Source organism: Callithrix jacchus, chromosome 10 (assembly GCF_049354715.1).
Source record: "Callithrix jacchus isolate 240 chromosome 10, calJac240_pri, whole genome shotgun sequence".
Taxonomy (NCBI): Eukaryota; Metazoa; Chordata; class Mammalia; order Primates; family Cebidae; genus Callithrix; species Callithrix jacchus.
Window position 1 is genome coordinate 120,900,957 of NC_133511.1, and position 13,686 is coordinate 120,914,642.

Sequence of the window (13,686 nt, forward strand, 5' to 3'; positions counted from 1 at the left end):
CTCTCCCCAACCTGTTTCTGTGCCCTGTTTATGATAGGCATGGCTCAGGATATGAATTTTGGTACTCTTGAGATTTCCTTCAGGTATAGAATCCCAGGCTACCTGGTTCTTTTTTTCTCTCATTCCTCTGATTTCTGTACATTTAAGGATTCACTGTTTTAGAAAACATGTTTGTTTTTTCCTTTTAATGTTTCTGGAGCCACCTCTCTCAGTAAAGCCAGGCTTGGCAGCTTATTAGGAACAGCATTCTGGTTTCCCTGGTGACAGGGTTTAAGCTCATTCTAGGCTGTTTCCTCTAACCTATCGGGAATGTCACAAGTATAGACCCTGTCTTGGAAGAGATCTGGAGAGGTACTTGAGAATTTTGGACACTGTGATGTTGAATTTGATTCTAATTGTGGTCTAGAGACCCTTAGACTCTTTCAGGTGATACAGGAAGTCACATTCTGCTCATCCTACCATTAACACATTGTTTCCTTTTTCACTCTCATTCCCTCACCAGTATACAGTGGCATTTTCCAGAGGCTAAATGATGTGTGCTGACATCATCATTCTTCTGGCTAATTAAATGTGTAATTCTCTGTTCTTGTGTTTTCTATATTTTTTAAGGTAGTACTTTAAGGTAAAAATATAGAAGTTTTTGCTGATGAACTCAGTTTGTTCTTGGTTACTTCTGTGCTCTTACTAGCTCTCTTCAGTTCTAAGTGCTATCATCTTTTTGTATACTTCATTACTGTCTAATAAATCCTTATTTTGAAATCCCAACATTTTCCTGCAACCTTTGAGGAAATACAAGAAGTAAGTACTACTTGTGAAACTTACTTGTAAGAACTTTTAAGAAAACTCCTAACTTCTAAAATTTTATTGACAACTTACTTTAGCACTTTATTTTATTCTAAAATAGAATAAAATTTGTAATAGTTCTCTTATATTTAAAGATGGATTGTTGTCTTAAAAAAGGGAGATTAGAAGACTTGCTTTTTCAACCTGTAGCTGTAACTTATATGTTGAAAAATACTGAATGGACACATCAACCAATATATAGCAGGACTCTAAAGAAACTAGGCAAAACTGGCCCGTCGCGGTGGCTCACGCCTATAATCCCAGCACTTTGGGAGGCTGAGGCAGGTGGATCACTAGGTCAAGAAATGAGACTATCCTGGTCAATGAGGTGACACCCCGTCTCTGCTAAAAATACAAAAATTAGCTGGGCATGGTGGTGCACGTCTGTAGTCCCAGCTACTCAGGAGGCTGAGGCAGAAGAATTGCTTGAACCCAGAAGGCATCGGTTCCAGTGAGCCGAGATCGTGCCATCGTACTCCAGTCTGGGTAACAAGAGCGAAACTCCATTTCAAAAAAAAAAAAAAAGAAACTAGGCAAAACTGTAAATAAGAACTAAAAGAAAAGAAAACAAATGAGACTATAATGAAAGCTATCTTCTTAGCTTTAGAAATGTTCATAATGTACCTTATTGTGTCTTAGGCGACAGAACATTTTAGTATCATGGTACCAGTTAAGTTGTGGCATTCTTTCAAGATCATTTAGAGTTTAAAGAAAAAAGGAATTACGTATTTTATGTATACGTACTATGAGCTCTTTAAGAGCCAAAATTTCGGCCGGGCGCGGTGGCTTAAGCCTGTAATCCCAGCACTTTGGGAGGCCGAGGTGGGTGGATCACGAGGTCAAGAGATCGAGACCATCCTGGTCAACATGGTGAAACTCTGTCTCTACTAAAAATACAAAAAATTAGCTGGGCATAGTGGTGCGTGCCTGCAATCCCCAGCTACTCAGGAGGCTGAGGCAGGAAAATTGCCTGAACCCAGGAGGCGGAGGTTGCGGTGAGCCGAGATCGCGCCATTGCACTCCAGCCTGGGTAACAAGAGTGAAACTCCGTCTCAAAAAAAAAAAAAAAAAAAAAAAAAAGCCAGAATTTCTTCCAGCTTTTAAACTAGAAATGAAAAAGTCACCGAAGCCTCTACCTAACAGGGTAATTTGCCACATTGCTTTGGCTGGAAAAGCCCACACATTAGCTGAGAGACTAATGAAGTCTTGAACAGCTGACATTCCTGAATGCCCACTGGATGAAAAGTCAGTAAAATTCAAAGCAGTGCCACTTCAGATGTTACCAGGACTCGTTAAAGATTTAGCTGCACACATGAAGAGAAAGCTGAGAACTTATTTACAGAATTTTACTTTCACCTTACAAATGAGCAGATCTGTAGACGTGGCTCGACTTGCCGTATCAGCACCAACTGCTCATCAAAGAATAATTTATTTTATGTGAATGCTCAGCAACAGATACAAATGGTGATAAATATTCAAAGGGTTGAATAACTTCCTGAGTCGCATGATTTCTCCTGGAACAACTTTATTTCCATTTGCGCCCTTGGTGCAGAAGCGGTGGAGAAAACTGCTGGTGCCGTGCATGGATCAAGGAAGTGCCACTGAATTCTACCAGTGGTTATTGTCATGGTCTTCTTTCCCACCAGAAACTTGTGGTTGAAAAATAAAAGCCATTTTTATTTCATAATGTCTTAAATCAAGGACTAAAGACTACTAATTTATTTTTTAATTTTTTTTTTTTTTTGAAATGGGGTCTCACTCTGTCACCCAGGCTGAAGTACAGTGGCATAATCTCAGCTCACCGCAACCTCTGCCTCCTGGGTTCAAGTGATTCTCCTCCCTCAGCCTTCCAAGTAGCTGGGATTACACACCCAGCTAATTTTTGTATTTTTAGTAGAGACGGGGTTTCATCATGTTGGCCAGGCTGGTCTGGAACTCATGATCTCAGGTGATCCATCTGTCTCGGCCTCCCAAAGTGCTGTGATTACAGGCATGAGCTACCATGCCCGGCCAAGACTATTAATTTTTGTTTTATTTTGTTTTGAGACTGAGTCTTGCTCTGTCGTCCAGGCTGGAGTACAATGGAACGATCTCAGCTCACTGCAACCTCCGCCTCCTGGGTTCTAGTGATTTTCCTGCCTCAGCCTCCCAAGAAGCTGGGATAACAGGCATGTGCCACCATGGCCAGCTGTTTTTTTTGTATTTTTGTATTTTTAGTAGAGATGAGGTGTCACCATGTTGGTCAGGCTGGTCTCGTACCCCTGACCTCGTGATCTGCCCACCTCAGCCTCCCAAAGTGCTGGGATTACAATCATGAGCCACTGCATCCAGCCAAGACTATTAATTTTTTGTGTGTCAGCCTTTGTGTGTATGTGTGACAAGGTCTCACTGTGTCCCTCAGGCTGGAGTGCAGTGATGCGACCTCAGCTCACTGCAACCTCTGCTCCTAGGTTCAAGTGATTCTTTCACCTCAACCTCCCCAGTAGCTGGGACTACAGGTGTGCACCACCAAGCCTGGATAATTTTTCTATTTTTTTTGTGGGGGGGAGCGGGGTAGAGATAGGTTTCACCATGTTGGCCAGGCTGGTCTCAAACTCCTGACCTCAAGTGACCTGCCGGCCTGGGCCTCCCAAAGTGCTGGGATTACAGGCATGATCCAGCATGCCCAGCCTTTTATTTTATCAACCCTTTAATAAAGGTCTCTTTAGGCTGGACACAGTGGCTCACATCTGTAATCCCAGCACTTTCGGAGCCTGAAGTGGGTGGATCACCTGAGATCAGGAGTTTGAGATCAGCCTGGCCAACATGGTGAAACCTTGTCTCTACTAAAAATACAAAAATTGGCCGGGTGTGGTGGTGGGCGCCTGTAATCTCAGCTACTTGGGAGGCTGAGGCAGGAGAATTGCAATGAGCCAAGATCATGCCATTGCACTCCAGCCCAGTGTGTCAACATCGAGACTCCAAAAAAAAAACAAAGGGTATTCCAAGTGGTGAAAAACAAAGTATCCATGAAGCATTGCTGCTGTGTGCCAAACTTGAGGAAAGCACTTGTGTTGGAGCTGAACCAGCTGCAGGGATCATAATTTTTTCTTGAACAACTGATGGACAAACGAAAGTTGTTTATGTGGACATTTTCATGAAAATGAACAAAGTGAGCCTGTCAGTGTTGCCATTGATAAAATTCAGATTTTCAAGTGAAAATTAGAATTTTGGAACGCTTATGTCTGCTAAAACTTTTCCGAGATTGATAGTAAAATTAATGAGTATGATTTTTTTGATACTGTGTGAAATGTCAGTGTTTGGAAATTCTGCACAATTCAGTGAAGAAATATTTTCCAGATTGCTAATGGGTAAAAGAGCCATTCAAAGTGCAGGATGAGGCCAGGCATGGTGGCTCATGCCTGTATTGTCAGCACTTTGGGAAGCTGAGAAGGGAGGATTGCTTGAGGTCAGGAGTTCAAGGCCAGTCTGCGCAACATGGCAAGACCTCATCATCTCTGCTAAAAATTTGGAAAATTGGCTGAGCAGGTGGTATGTACCTATAGTCCTAGCTACTCAGGAGGCTGAGGCAGGAACATCACTTGAGCCCAAGAGGTCAAGGCTGTAGTAAGTCGTGATTGTACCACTATATTCCAGCTTGGGCAACAGAGTGAGACCTATCTCAAAAAAAAAAAAAAAACCAAACAAACAAAACAAAAAAACCCGAAGTGCAGGATGACCAATGGATTTTAATGTAAAAGTATATGAAAAGTTCATTGATAAACTTTCAGATTCCGTATTGCAACTATCCTTTAAAAGCTACCACTTGTTAATTTTGATGTAGTATCAAAGAAGAAAATGTTCAGTATCTGAAAAGCTATTGAGCTCAACTACATGTCTCTGTGAAGTGAGATTGTCTTCATATACTTCAACCACAACTTATTGAAACACATTGAATACGGAAGCAGATGTGAGAGAGAAGTCAGCTGTCTTTCATTAAGCCAGACATTAAAGAGGGGCAAGAATGTAAAGCAGTGCTCCTTTTGTTGTGAAATTTCGTTTTATTTTAGAAAATCCAGTTTTTTTAAGGTTATTAGCATAAATATGTAGGTTAATTATCTTGAATGAATTAATAATTTTTTTTAATTAGTTTCAGTTTCTAATAAGATAGCAGCTGTGGATAGCTGTAAGCCACTTAAAATATTTTTGCATTCCTTAATAATTTTTTAAGCATATAAAGAGTTCTTGAGACCAAAGGTGAGAAAACTAAGTTTAGACATAACTTTGGGACCCTGGTCTTGATTGGTTGGTTGGTTACTTGCTATGACTTCATAAGAAGCACTTGTTTTGCTGTTCCCAGCCCCAGTATAATCCCTGCCTGGGCCTCAAAGAGGCATTCATTACTTTGGTTTGCAGTCCTTCTGGTTCCAGAAGTAGTTCTCTGTGATGTGAGAGATTTTGACCAAAGATAACTGATTTCCTCCTTCTGAAACATACAGCATTGGCCCTCTGGGGTTTGTTGGGGTTTTTTTGTTTGTTTGTTTTTTTAAATATGTGGCTTGTTTATTCTTTTTCTTCTCTTTTTTCTTTATGTCTTACTTTTTTTTTAATTTTCCCTTTTCACTCCTTTATTTATTTATTTATTTATTTATTTATTTAGAAACAGAGACTTGCTGTGCCACCTAGGCTGGGATGCAGTGGTGTGATCTCGGCTCACTGAGGCCTTGAACTCTCCAGGCTCAGTTGATCCTCCCACCTCTGCCTCCCAAGTAGCTGAGATGACAGGTGTGCGCCACTACATCTGTCTAATTTTTGTATATTTAGTAGAAACAGTGTTTCGCCATGTTGGCCAGGCTGGTCTTGAACTCCTGGTCTAAGTGATCTGGCTACTTCGGCCTCCCAAAGAGCTAGGATTACAGGTATGAACCACCACACCCTGCCTTATTTCTTTCCTCATTTTTAAACTTTTTATATTCATCTCTTTTTTGTTCTTTTTGTTTCTTTAATTTGTTAGTATTTTTTTTCTTTTTTTTTTTTTGAGACAGAGTCTCATTCTGTCGCCAGGCTGGAGTGTGAAGGCGCGATCTCATCTCACTGCAACCTCTGCCTCCTGGGTTCAAGCAATTCTCCTGCCTCAGACTCACCAGTAGCTGGAATTATGGGCGCCTGCCACTGCGCCTGGCAGATTTTTTGTTTATTAGTAGAGACAGGGTTTCTCCATGTTTGCCAGGCTGGTCTCAAACTCCTGACCTCAGGTGATCTGCCTGCCTCGACCTACCAAAGTGCTGGTATTACAGGTGTGAGCCACCGTGCCAGGCCCTGGTATTGTGTTTTGATTGCATTATAAGATTAGTTCATCAGGTGGACTTCCTTTGATATATATTTAGTTTTGGTTTGGAAAATAACTTTTTTATTAAAAATGAGTCATTTATATTTACATGTGATGAGTTTATTCATGTTCTGTTATGAATTGATACATATTTAAATTTTTCCTTATCTGAATTTCTAATACAGTAAATATTCATAGATACAATTCATATAAGCAAAACCTTCTGGGTCTTCAGTTATTTTTCAAAAGCAGAGTCCTGAAACCAAAAAGTGTAAGAATCATGGTTGTACACAAAACTTAGGCTGGTTCTCCATGACTTTGGTTGATCAATTTTTTTTTATTTTTCGTTTTTTAAGACAGGTTCTCACTCTGTCACCCAGGTTAGGGTGCAGTGGCATGGTCTCAGCCCATTGCAGCGTCAGTATCCCAGGCTCAGGCAATCCTCTTGTCTCAGCCTCCCAGAGCGCTGGGATTATAAGGCATGAGCCATTGTGCCTGGCTTTATTATTATTATTATTATTATTATTTTGTTTTGTTTTGTTTTTTGAGATGGAGTTTTGCTTTGTCACCCAGGCTGGAATGCAGTGGCACCATCTCAGCTCACTACAACCTCCTCCTCCTCCTGGGATCAAGCGATCCTCGTGCCTCAACCTCCCAAGTAGCTGGAATTGCAGGTGCACATCCCCATACCTGGCTAATTTTTGTATTTTTAGTAGAGACAGGGTTTTGTCATGTTGGCTAGGCTCCTGGCCTCAATTGATTTGCCTATCTCAGCCTCCCAGAGTGCCAGGATTATAGGCATGAACCACTATACCTGGCCCTGTAATATAACTTACATTAGTTATATAACATTAGTTAATAGTGTAACATTTTATCAGTTTTAACTTTAATACAATAAATATCAGTAACTATCACCCACATGAACAAAGCCATTTGATGTCATCAGTAAGAGTGTAAAGGGTTTCCAGAGAGTATGAGAACTCTTTTGTAGACAGAGATAGGACTGATAATCCCTGTCTTTGATTGGTTGATTACTTGCTATGACCTCATAATGAGCCTCTGTTTTGCAGTTCCCGGGGTCCTGGCTGGGCCTCAGGAAGGCACTTGCTGTCTTGGTTTTCAGTTATCTAGCTGAGGAAGCTGGTTCTCAGTGACCTCACAGACCTTGGCCAAAGTTGGCTCATTTCCTCCTTTGAATACATACCATTACTTTTTTTAAAATTCCATTAAAAAGATCATTTGGCTTACTTCGATTTTATTATGACAGTAGGTGTGTGTGTGTGTGTGTGTGTGTGTGTGTGTGTGTGTGTGTGTTTAACTTACATATGGGCTATTGGTCAATTCCAAATTTGAAAACTACAAAGCTTGCACAGCGTCTATCCTTAAAGGCATCAACCTTGGTGCCTACAATAGCTGAGGACTGGTAAGCTGCAGTCACTAAGGACAGACATCCAGTAGTCTATTCCCTGGGCAGCTGGAGAGCTGACATACTTTGTTTTTTTTTCCTTTTGTATTTGACTCTTTTTAACCTGTGTTTCTTTTTTCTTTTCTTTTCTTTTTTTTTTTTTTTTTTTTTGAGATGGAGTCTTGCTTTGTCACCCAGGATGGAGTACAGTGGTGCAATCTTGGCTCACTGCAACCTCTGCCTCCCGGGTTCAAGCAATTCTGCCTCAGACTCCCGAGTAGCTGGGATTACAAGCGCCTGCCACCACACCCAGCTAATTTTTGTATTTTTAGCAGAGATGGTGTTTCATCATGTTGGCCAGGTTGGTCTTGAACTCCTGACCTTGTGATCCACCCACCTCGGCCTCCCAAAGTGCTGGGATTACAGGTGTGAGCAACTGTGCCCAGCCAGTCTCACTCTTACGTAGGTATATTTTATGTTATCCTGTAAGAAGTAGGCATATTTGGAGTGTTTGTAGCAGGGTGTGAACATTGTATCTCTTGACAAGTCCTTAAGTGACAGGGAAAAATCTCTAAACTACCCTGTAATTCTCAGCCTTATTCTTTTGCATATACTCATTGTCCAATTTCCATAGCACCTCTAACTTTTAAGAGCTTCCCTACGTCCCACAAATAGTAGCCTTGGGCCTCCTCTAATAGTCACTTTGGCCAACTTTAAGCAAATCTTTTAAAACTCATGTCGGCTGGGCGCGGTGGCTCACACCTGTAATTCCAGCACTTTGGGAGGCTGAGGTGTGCGGATCACAAGGTCAAGAGATCGAGACCATCCTGGCCAATGTGGTGAAACCCTGTCTCTATTAAAAATACAAAAATTAGCTGGGCGTGGTGGCTCGCACCTGTAGTCCTAGCTACTTGGGAGTCTGAGGCAAGAGAATTGGTTGAACCTGGGAGGCAGAGGTTGCAGTGAGCTGAGAGCTTGTCACTGCACTCCAGCCTGGGCAACAGAGCGAGACTATTTCAAAAAACAAAACAAAACAAAACAAAAAAACTCATGTCATTTGCTCAGAATCACGTCTCATTTGGAATCATTTTTTTAAAACTTTAATAACGCACAACCTATCAGTTCACCTCTGCATATGGGATCATAGCTCCATTTCTCATCACTTAGCAAGTCCTATAATGTGCTTTTTACACGAAGCATATTTCTTTTCAGATTTACACGCGGCTTGCATTTCAGTTCCAGAATTGAACTTAATGTGCTATTTTCTCTCTGGCTACTGGTCTGTGTGGAAGATAAAGAATGTTAATTTCAAAGATTTGTTTACTGTATTAGCTAAGGCAGCAGCTTAGTAATGGCACCACCTGGATGGCCCTCTCAGTGCATTAATCTGGTCCAACTCATTGGGAAACTCAGCCTTAAAGGGAATGGACTGAGTAATTGAACAGTAGGCATGGCCCCCTCATTCTTGGATGGTTTGTCTCTGATGCTGTGTATCTTTAGCTGTAGACAGAATAGCTAACATTTACTGAGCACTTACTCTGTCCCAAGCACTCGTTTAGCTGTTTTACATTCATTAACTCTTTTGCTCTTTGTAAGTTAGTAGATCTTACTGTTTTACAGTTGAGGAAATAGAGGCCCAAAATGTTGAATAACCTGTTTAAGGCTGCAAACCCAGGTGGTCCAGAGTGTGTCATTGTCAGAACCAGCCTTTCTTGATTGTAAAGAATCCTTTGTCCCTGCCTTTGGTGTGTCCAGGCAGTAGAAGATAGTTTCCTTAGGATTAGCTCCCAGTTGGTGTGAGGCAGATGTCTCACAGATGGGATTTAGAGTCACACATGGCCTCCTCTGCCTCCAGTCATTTCTTCTGTCCTTGGTGGCCTTTGGTAAATGTGGCAGAAATGGTGCAGATGCAGTGGGAGCAGCTTTCTGGGCTTACCTCCCTGCTGTTGAGCGCTCTATGCAAGAGCTGTGAGAGACCTTTTTAAGAAACCTTCTTTAATCCCAGCCTCTGATTCACATCTTTTCCTGCCTTCTGGAATTTCAAGAACCCCTTTAGAAAAACAAAAGCCCTGAGTCATAAAATTGATAACCAGCAAGTAAGTACCTTAAAGTATAAGACACTGGATTTCTAGGTTTGACTAGAACCTGCTTTGTGGCACCCACGAAATGTTGGGACCCATGAAATCCTGCTCTGTGGCACCCACAAAATTTTGGGATTCTAGAACTCTTTCTTTGTAAGTGCCCCACTCCCCACAAAAAAATCCCCACGAAAAGTAAGAAGCTTTTGTGTGTGGATCTTAACTGTGTATATTTTGTCTCTATGAAGCAAACTCTAATTCTGTCTTACAAACCCCTGTGCACCAGTTGCACATGCAGAGGCACAGAGCTACTTGCTTCTAGCCTTGACTGCCAGCAGCCCTGAGTACCGTACCTGGTAGTGTCAGGCCTTGTGTGTTTTTAGGACTTGCCAGTTCAGTCCTGGGAGCTGAACTCTGGGCATCCTGCTGTGTGTCTCTTGATCCCATCACTTGTGTAATTTATTCCACTACTTCCTGTTTGCATTTGCTCAGCCTCTCCTCTGGATTGCTTCTCTCTCCTGAAGCTGGACCCCAGAATCATGCACATGGCTAGCTATGGGGACCAGACATCTAGAAATCCTAGACATCTGCAGTTGTTTATTAGTGGGAATGGTTGCTTTGTGCCTCTCTACAGAATTTTAGTTAAACTTGAGTGTATGGCTTAATTTACTTGCTTGTCTGACTTTGGCAATGAGGCCTTTTATTTTAAGATGCTAGCATGGGTGAGAGTAAAGAGAGGAAAGGGGTGAGCTGTTGCCTCCCACCACCTTTTTTTTTGAGACAGGGTTTCTTTCTGTCACCCAGGTTGGAGTGCAATGGCGCAATCTCTGCTCACTGCAAACCTCCACCTCTTGGGTTCGAGTGATTCTTGTGTTGCAGCCTTCTGAGTAGCTGGGACTACAGGTGCCCGCCACCATACCTGGTTAATTTTGTACTTTTAGTAGACACGGGGTTTCACCATGTAGGACAGGCAGGTCTTGAACTCCTGACCTCAAGTGATCTGCCTGCCTTTGCCTCCGAAAGTGCTAGGATTACACGTGTGAGCCACTGTGCCCATCCACCACCACTTTTTATTGAAATAGGATCTTGCTCTGTTATCCAGGCTGGAGTGCAGTGGCCCAAACATGGCTCACTGCAGCTTTGACCTCCTGGACTCACACAGTCCTTCTGTCTGAGCCCCCTGCGCAGCTGGGGACTAATAGGCACGTGCCACTATACCCAGCTAATTATTTTATTTTAATTTTTTTCAATTTTAATTTTTTCGAGATGGAGTTTCACTCTTGTTGCCCAGGCTGGAGTGCAATGGTGTTGTCTCGGCTCCGTGCAATCTCCCCCTCTAGGGTTCAAGCTGTTCTCCTGCCTGAGCCTCCTAAGTACCTGGGATTATAGACATGCGCCACCTCGCCCAGAATATTTTTGTACTTTTAGTAGAGACAGGGTTTCTCCACGTTGGTCAGGCTGGTCTCAAACCCCTAACCTCAGGTGATCCACCTGCCTCAGCCTCCCAAAGTTCTGGGATTACAGGTGTGAGCCACCGTGCCTGGCTTTATTTTTATTTTTTGTAGAGATAGGGTCTTGCTTTGTTGCCTAGGCTGGTCTCAAACTCCTGGGCTCAAGTGATCCTCTCCCGCCTTGGCCTCTCAAAGTGCTGGGATTACAGGAGTGAGCCACTAGGCTCCTCCTGTTGCCCTTTATTAAAGTATCACTTAGGGCTAGATGTAGTCCCTGGCTCACAGCTGTATTCTCAGCACTTTGGGAGGCCAAGGTGAGAGGATCGCTTGAACCCAGGAGTTTGAGACCAGCCTGGGCAACAAAGCAAGACCCTGTCTCTAATACTAAATAAATAAATAAGATTTACTTATCCAAAATCACAGTTATGTGCCATTTCTTTTTCTTTCTTTTTTTTTTTTTGAGGCAAGAGTCTGCCTCTGATGACCAGGCTGGAGTGCAGTGTGGCAATCCCGGCCTTGACCTCCCAGGCTCGAGCAATCCTCCCACCTCAGCCTCCCAAGTAGCTGGGACTACAGGCATGTGCCACTACGCCTGGCTAACTTTTTGTAGAGATGGGGTTTTGTCATGTTGCCTAGGCTGACTAGAACTCTCGGCCTCAAGCAGCTTACCTGCCTTGCCTCCCAGAGTGCTGGGGATTACAGGCATGAGCCACTGCACCCAGCCCAGTTATGGAGTTTTGTGCCATTTCTAAATTACTTTAGAACCCGTCTCTTTGCGTGTTTGTTTGTTTGTTTCTTTGTTTGTTTTTTGAGACAGAGTCTCACTTTGTCACTCAAGCTGGAGTGCAGTGGTGTGATCTCAGGTCACTGTAGCCTACGCCCTCAAGCCTCAAGCAGTCCTCCCACCTCAGCCTCCTGAGTAGCTGGGACCACAGGTACTCTTTGTGGAAAAGCCAAGGTCCATATAAATTAATTTGAGAAGCACAGCCTGTTGGCTTTCTTAGGAGTGGTTCTGTCCCTTCCCGTACCCCATCCCCAACACATTTTTCTCTCTCAACAGAGGTAGCTGCTATTCACTCAGGTGTTTTTTAATGCTGTGGCCACTGCCTCCTTGGAGAGTGTGTAGCAGTGCTTTCCTTGCTAATGAAAAGGCTGTCATAATGGGTTAGGTCCATAGGGGCTCTGCCCTTCTGTACTTGTATTCCCAGGGAGAAAAATCTCTGCCTTAATTACCGGCATCATGCTGGCAGAGGTGTGGCTGCTAATTGATTAGATGACAGTTCTTTGCATTGATGTGGCACTGTTGGGCTGGTTTTGTTTTGTTTTTTTGAGTAAACAGATAGATTTGGGCCAGGTAAGCTGATTTTGGAGAGATGAAGATCTGTATAGGGAATTCCCTTTATTAATCTCACATCTTTAGTGCCACTTCTATGTCCTAATTTTCTAACTTGGTAGTAAGAAGTACTAAGTTAGCTTGTCTTGCTGTTTTGGTGTGGCTGGTGAATAATGTCTCTTCCTACCCTGTGCTCCCGTTCTGTTTGGTAGTACTACATTCCTTTATTTCATTTGGTTTTCATTCCATCCTTCTCTCTTGGAATCGTTGGACCCTATTCTGAAATGTATTTTTAAGATGGTGTTACTTTGGGAGGTCGAGGTGGGCAGATCACCCGAAGTCAGGAGTTTGAGACCAGCCTGGTCAACATAGTGAAACCTCGTCTCTACTGAAAACACAAAAATTAGCCAGGTATGGTGGCGTGTGCCTGAAATCCTGGGAGATTAAGGCATCAGAATTGCTTGAACCCAGAAGGCGGAGGTTGCAGTGAGCAGAGATTGTCACTGCACTTCAGCCTGGGTAATAGAGTGAGACTTGGTCTCAAAAAATAAAACAGTAGTGTTTAAAAGCAAACACCCTGCCTTTAGCTTGAAACCACAGAAACTGCTTGTGAAACAGCCAATAGGGCAGGCTGCCAAATCCAGACTGTTAAAACCAATCTCTTAATGACAAAATGTCAAACAGTGATGTTAAACCTTCATCATGATTGTGGTGTGAGGATTTTTCTCAATAATAAATGTTTAAGTGCTGAACTCCCAGTTTCACATTCAGAGTGCTTACATTATAAAATTCCTCTTGGTAAATCATTTCAGGAGAGGCTTGTGTGGCTAATCCACTATCTGCTGTACAGGAAAGGTTTTAAATAAACCAATTCCCATTCACTCTCGTCTGTGTTTTTTGTTTTAGTTTCAAGAAGTGATTTTCTTTTCAAGTGATTTTGACTAACCCTCTCACTAGCTTTTCCCATTTAAGATAGGAAAACTAGCTTCAGAATTGTGTCTTTTTCCTAAAGGAAAACTGGGGCCTTGATTTTTACCGCCCCCCCCCCCCCCCCCCGCCCCATCCCCAAGCTCTAATTAACTGACTTTTCTCTTTTTAGATGGCAGAGAATCTTCTGTCTGTCTAGGGAATTTTATTTCTTGCCAGGCATTTTCAGGAATTAGTATTTGTTTCTGCCTACTATCTTCCTGAAGAGCTCTGAACCTGCTGGTAGCCTGATGGATAAGGGGACAGTTATTTATTTGTTTGTTGAGACAGGGTCTCACTCT

The 13,686-nt window shown here is 42.7% G+C and overlaps 1 protein-coding gene and 1 long non-coding RNA gene across 21 annotated transcripts in view; both read left to right on the top strand.

Moving 5' to 3' along the window:
• Positions 1 to 13,686, top strand: part of MARK2 (microtubule affinity regulating kinase 2) — a 72,711-nt gene that overhangs the window by 14,265 nt on the left and 44,760 nt on the right. The gene's annotated exons all lie outside the window — the stretch shown is intronic.
• LOC144578169 (uncharacterized) lies at positions 5,204 to 6,252 on the top strand. The gene is made up of 3 exons (XR_013523471.1): positions 5,204 to 5,336; positions 5,647 to 5,741; positions 5,868 to 6,252. It is a non-coding gene; the product is annotated as an uncharacterized LOC144578169 (long non-coding RNA).